Here is a 6,978-nt window from a genome sequence, read left to right on the forward strand (position 1 = left end):
TTGAAACTGTACACTGAGTTTGAGATAAACAAAAACATGTTTGGAGAATAGCTGCCATAATTAAAAAGAAATTAAAAGAAAGAAAGAAAAACCATCTGGGGATAGATACATATTTAAACACACACACACACACACACACACACACACACACACACACACACACACACACTACACAGTGATTCCAAAACTTGAAGTTTTTACTGATTTAAGTAAATTTGCTTGTTGCAAAAGGGCATTGCACTAGTCTTTGCCCAAAGCACCCCACGTTCCACACTGGAGCCATACAGGGCTACTCAGCGTTGCTCAAACACCACAAGGCTTTCCAAATCCTGTCCTTTGCTCCTGCTTTCTTCTCTGCTGTGAATGTACATCCCCCCTTTTCCCTCAGAACAACTCCAACTTACCCCTGAGCAGCCACCTCAAGCATCACGGACTCCCAGTGGTATGCCTGACACTTGGCATAGTTCATAATGGCTTCTTCATCTGTGAACTTAATGCATATCAATCTTTCTTGTGGCTGTTGTAGCAAAGTATCATGAACTGGGTGGCTGAAACCAGCAGTTTATTGTTTCACAGTTCTGGAGGGAGGCTAGAAGTCTAAACGAGACAGCCAAAGTCAAGGTTGGTTCCTTGTGAGACATCTGAGGGACACTCTGTTCCAAGACTTTGTCCTGGCTTCTAATGATGGCTGGCAATTCTTGGTGTTCTATAAACTACAGATGCATTACTCCAGTCTCTGCCTCCATCCTCACGTGACACTCTCCCTGTGTCTCTGTGTCTTCCCATGGCCATCTTCTTAAAAGAACACCAGTCATGTTGGATTAGGGCCCCATCCTACTCCAGTATGACTGCATGTTACCTTAAGAGTCACATCTGCAACCACCTCATTTCCAAACAAGGTCACTTTCTGAGGTACTGGAGTCAGGACCTCAACATACGTTTTTGGGGACATAATTCAACCCAAAGCAACATGTCTAATGCAGATCTGGTTTCGCTAAAGCGGTCAGATGTATGCATATCTATGTCCCCCAGCCACAAAGTAGATGAGAAACTCCATTTCAAGGATGACATATTTTCTTTTTTAATCTTGTGTTTCTAAGACCGAGCATAGTAAATTCATAGTTACTGTTTTCTAAATGGAATTAAATATGGAAAATTATAGACAGAAGTTTCTGGTTAAAGCTGAAAGGAGGTTAGGAGGCAGTTAAGTCTACATTTGAGGGGAAACAAAGGACATGTGGTGACTTCCCAGATGGGGAGTTCTTCCCTGCAGTGGGCAATGTGACAGAAGACTCTTTGCTGGAATAACCTAATGGGACAAGTGTCTGAAAAGAGAAGGCTCATGTTTGACTGCAGTTCTGTGGAGGCGGCTACATAGAGAGTATTAATACTGTCGCTTCTCTGTTTGCCTCAGTTTATCCTCAAAAGATGAGAATTCGATAAGAAGGAACGACTTTAAATTTTAATGATGCATACAAACTTTTTTTTCAAATGAAATTTTGCCCAAAGTCCCAATTTAAACAGCAGCTCTACATGAGCCTGAGTTTGGGTGAAAAAGTGAGCCTGGAGTGCCACTAGCTCAGTCATCCGCAAAGAGTCCCCACAGGAAGTGCTAAAGAATTCTGAACCTATAGCTTTAAAACCACTCAGGCAGATAAAAGTGCAGGTATGGTATGCAGCTGTAGATACAGAGGGTCATACATAAAACAGAAGAAAAAAAAAAGAAGAGATGAAGAAGAAGGGGGAGGGGGAGGAGAAGAAATGGATAGCTTATCAGAAAATGAGACACTAGGGAGAGAAATGGTAAGGAGAGACAAAGATCTTAGAAAAAAACTTACTATGGCCATAGAACAATATTTCCAATTGGCCTTCCAATTTTATCTTTGTAGTCATATAGTCAATTTTAAATTACATTGGCCTTTTTTTTTTTCAAAGTCATTGTTTTTAAACACATAACTCTAAGATCACAAAGTTAACATGATCTGAAGGAGAGACAGAGAATGTTGAAGACTACTTGTGAATTTCAACTAACAGATCACGGGGAGATGATGGATTTGTCATACTCAAGCCAGTGATATCTAAAGCAATGTGCCTTAAATATCCCTTCACAATTTTTGCTCCAGCAATCATGAATTGGTTAAATTTCCCAAGGCGCTCATTTTGTTGTAGGCTTCTGTTCCTTGGGACATGCTGATCCTTCATTCTGATGTGCCCAACACTACCTTCAACCTCTATTCTTCTTTCCAAATGTAACTTAAGCTTAACATTCTCCAGGAAAACTTCTCTGAGCACTCAGGTCCAATCAACCTCACCCTCCGCCACGTGCCTCTGCGCATACTCTGTGTACCCTGGATGAATTGATACAGCTGAACCATCACATTGACTTGTAAGCTATTTATTCAATTGTTCCTTATTTTCAAATAATGGGTTCTTCTGGAGCAGTCTTATCTGCAACGTCTTAAAATTATTCACTGTGCCTGCCATATAATAGGTATGGATAAATGTTTGCTGAACAAATTAATTAATGTATAAGGGAGTCTATTTCAAACTGTTTTAAAGTTTTCAGATAATCTTGGAAAAGTATCAAGATCATTGTAGGCATAATTCGAATGTCTGTATTCAATTTAATTTGCATAAGAGAAATAAAATACTGCAGTCAAATCTCTGGTTACTTTATAGTCCTGATTCAACACAGTCATGAAGAGGGAACACTGAAAATGGCCTTTTTTTTTTTTTGAAACTCTCTTGGAAATTAGCCCAAGAGCCAAATGTTTTATCTTAATGGTATGTTTTTCCTCTCATACCGCAACTAGTAAACATTTCAGATCACACATACATACAATGTTTGTTTGTATTTACTATAATTCCCTATGTGACTCCAGATGCTTGGACCATTGAGGCATCTAATACATGTTTGATGAATTAAGGAATAAGTGAAGGAACACTGGAATAAAATGAGCTAAGATTCTGACATCTATTAGCAAGCTGTTACCAGTTTTCATCTGCCTAGTTTGAATGCAGGCCATCCATTTGGAGAGAGAGAATGGAAAAACATGATGCAAATAACTGATCTGTTCGATGGTTTTGAATCAATACTTAAAATATCATCCCTTTTAAGACATTCTGTACCACATGAGGTAAAATACTGACTCTGGCTCCAAGTCAGTCCTCACATTACTTTGTGAGATTAGCTTTTAGCTAAGTGGATTGAGCTTGGTCCCACCTACATTAACATATTCTGACTTTATGGAACATAAACCAGATTTCCTGTAGGTCCCATAAAATCCAATATGATTCTGAAATGATTACACACGTGGCTGGATTATAATATTTGTACATCTCAGTCAAGTTTTTAATTTGATATCTTCAGTAGGCAGACATCATCTCCAAGTTTTAATTTAAAGGAATAAAATTCTGTTTCTTTGATTGATTTCCAGAGAAAGTTGTTGGGAAAAAAACTCATTTTTCGTGCCTCAAGCAATGCACCTCTGGTTACATACTTCTCTCTCACTCTATATTCAAAAAGTCTTCAATTAAGTGGGGACCTCTTTCTTAGACAAGAGTTTCATTCAGCATTATTTGGAAGTGGAGCATGCCTCTGGGGGTAGACGTGGTAAGGAATCTCACTTACTACCTTAAGCAGTTTATCAAATGTGTCTTCCAACTATATGTCGTACTCCCCTGAGAATTCTGGCAAATTAAGTATTCTCCACCTTCTTAAACTCCCTGTTCACTTTGTAAATCATTTCCCTGATCAATGTCAGGGTGACCTGCCACATCTGATCATGCATTTATACAGCAGCTTAAAACTCAGTGCTTTTTTTCATCTGTGTTATCTTGATAGAGAGTCTCAAGTCTTAGAAAGGCAGGTCAGATTGATTTGGGCTCATTTTTCAGAGAGAGAAATTGAGTCTCAGAACTTTCAAGATTTATAAAAGGGTAGATAGTAAAAATGGATAGAATTGTGCCTTGAACCTGAGTGTTTGATTTCTGATTCAAGGCTAATTGGTTACACCGTAGTGCTCTAATGGGTATTCAAGAGACAGCTGGGCTTGTTAAAGCTTTTTTTCTTCAAAATATTTACTGAGCGTCTATTTGCAGATATTATGCTTGGTGTTGGTGTTATAATGGTAACCAAGCCAAAATCCCTTCCCTTATAGCAGGGGATAAAAAGATATAAATAATTGTAGTGTTTGCTAACTCACTCAGAAAAGCAAATAAACACACATAATCACTAATTGGAAGAGGTCATCTTCACTTTTGCCACCACTAAGATATTCAAACAAAAAAGAAATAAGAGCTTCATCTATAGGCTGTAGTCTGCAGCTAGAAACTGTTTTCCTTTGATGTAATTCACTGACCAACCAGAGAAAAATGTGACACACTAGCTCTACCCTCACCAAACTGCCATCAAGTACAAATTAACCATACATTTAAGTATTAGGGCCTACCATTACATCAGTGTGATGAGTTGACTTTCTGCCTGGAAATTTTCATTTCTATAGGACTTTTAATAACAAACGAGCAGGATGCCTTTCCAGTTCCTAAAGTAAGACAATTTAGATTTTTACCCACAAATGTAATACATGAAATGACTCTATTTCAAGTCAGATACTGATTTAAAAAGTCCCTGCTCTTTCAGTCTTGTGTCCTCTAAACCTTTTCTCCATAAGAAACATCAGGAGTTTCCATGTCTTTCCTTGATTTCAAGGTCTCTGGTTTATCTTCCCTGGGCTTTTAAATAGAGGAACTGATATTCATCTACTTTTCTTTCTTCTGGACCATGAAATAGCACATTCAGTATTTGGGCATGCTGGGGAGAAAAACAAAATCAAACAAACAAAAAAACTAGCTCGGTTCATTTATTGGGTTTTCTAAGTTTGGTTTTTCTCACGATGATTTAGGCCATTTGTCCTGGAGATAGTTTGTCACTTTTAGGATAGTGGATACAGTCTAAATTGTAAGAGTGTGTGTTTGATAGGTCATACAGTAGAACATTGGAGGCTGAAGTGGACAAAATTGGATTACAGCTGGCTGCAAAGGCTCATGTGGTCGCCAGAGCCAGTTCAGTGTTTCTGTGGGTGGCGGAAGGTGCAGATAACCTGTGTGTCATTCCCAGTTGCCAGAACAGGTATCCACACACCTTTCTCATTCTCAAAATTAGAGAGACCTGTAATTGCCTCATCTCTTTCAGGAGCAGACCCTCAGTTACTATTCAAACTCAGCATGAAACATTGTCTTGAAGAATTAGAGAAAAAAAAATGTAATCATTACTGTTTCTTAACATAACGGAATGGATACTCTTTCTGTTCAAAAGCAGGAGCAAATACTGTTAATGTATATAGTTGAGTAAAGAACTGACAGTTGGATTACAGTTTATGAGATACAGGACATATGAAGAATACAGGGATCTTTATCATTTTTGTGCTATGTTTTCAAAAGGATGTTTGAAATAAAAATAAAAATGGGTATTCAGGTTCAAGTCATGTGTATACAGGTATTGTCTAAATTCTTCTACTAGCTGTTTATTTTTCATGAAATATTGAGGTATTTTAATCTATTTTAAAATATCTTCAGTGAGGAAAAGGTCATAGAATAAATTCACATTATACATTTTTTTAAAGTCTCCAGTTATATCCCTACTGGGTGCAAAACATTGCTCTGAGCCTGTGGGGAAAAGTGAGTCAGAAAGTAATCCATCCTTCCAGAAAGCGTATTTCTCCATGACTGAAAAAAGCAAGCTGCTCAGTCTTCAGCCTCCATTAAAATATACCATAAACCTGGCATGAACATGGAGGAAAAGCTGAAGATACCTTGGGGTATTGGCTTGATATTTAAGAAAACATTCAAAATTAAGTCTTTTAATCAATTACCAGACCACCTCAGTGAAAACATACTACTTCCAGAGACCATATTTATCATTTAATTGGAGTTTTTACCAGAACCTGTTTTTCCTTATGTCTTTCTTTTGCCAAATTCCTCTTGCATTACTTTTCAATGGGAGGTAGCCATTCTTTCGCAAATGCTGTGCACAGAGGGTGAGGGGGGAAAAATACCCCACTTCTACACCTTTTCTTTATTTTTTTTTTGTTTCATTTTTAAATAGACCTTATTTTTTTAGAGCAGATTAAAGTTCATAGAAAAATTGAGCGGAAGGCACAGCATTGCCATACACCCCTGACCTCACACATCCACAGACCTCACCGCCAACATCCCACACTGGGATAGTATATATTTTACAATCAGTGAACATACACATTATTATCACACAAAATCCATAGTTTACATTAAGATATACTCTTGATATTGTATATTCTATGCATTTGGACAAATGTATATCCACCATTGCAGTATCATATAGAATAGTCTCACTGTCCAAAAACAACTCTGTCTGTTCATCCCTCCATTTCCCCATAACCTCCGGCAACTACTGATCTTTTTACTGTCTCCATACTTTTGCTTTTTCCAAAACGTCATATAGTTGGAATCATGCAATATGTATAACCTTTTAAGATCGGCTTCTTTCACTTCATAATATGCATTTAATTTTCCTTCACGTCTTTTCATGGCTTTGGAGCTCATTTCTTTTCAGTGCTGAATAATATTCCATTGTCTGGAAGCAACAGTCTATTACCCTTTCACCTATCGAAAGATATCTTGATTGCTTCCACATTTTTGATAATCTGAATAAAGCTATAAGCGTTTGTGTGCAGGTTTCTGTGTGGACATGGCTTTTCAACTCATTTGATTAGATAAATTCAGGGCACTTACTGAATAGTATGATTGAAGAGTTTGTATAAATTTGTAAGAAATTGCCCACTGCCTTCCAGAGTGGCTGCCCGCTTTGTATTCCCACCAGCAATAAATGAGAGCCCTGTTCCTCACTTCCTCTCCAGCACTGCCCTTTGTCACTTCTGGACTTTGGCCATTCTCATAGGTGTGTGCCATCCCATCACTGTTTTCACTTGCAATTCCCTG

At 38.0% G+C, this 6,978-nt stretch overlaps 1 pseudogene; it reads left to right on the top strand.

Annotated features, from left to right (window-relative positions):
- LOC120595575 (metalloendopeptidase OMA1, mitochondrial-like) overlaps positions 1–5,353 on the top strand; it is a 29,681-nt pseudogene extending 24,328 nt beyond the window's left edge.
- Positions 5,354–6,978: the final 1,625 nt, after the last annotated feature.

Source organism: Pteropus medius, unplaced genomic scaffold (genome assembly GCF_902729225.1).
Source record: "Pteropus medius unplaced genomic scaffold, Ma_sr-lr_union100, whole genome shotgun sequence".
Lineage (NCBI taxonomy): Eukaryota > Metazoa > Chordata > Mammalia > Chiroptera > Pteropodidae > Pteropus > Pteropus medius.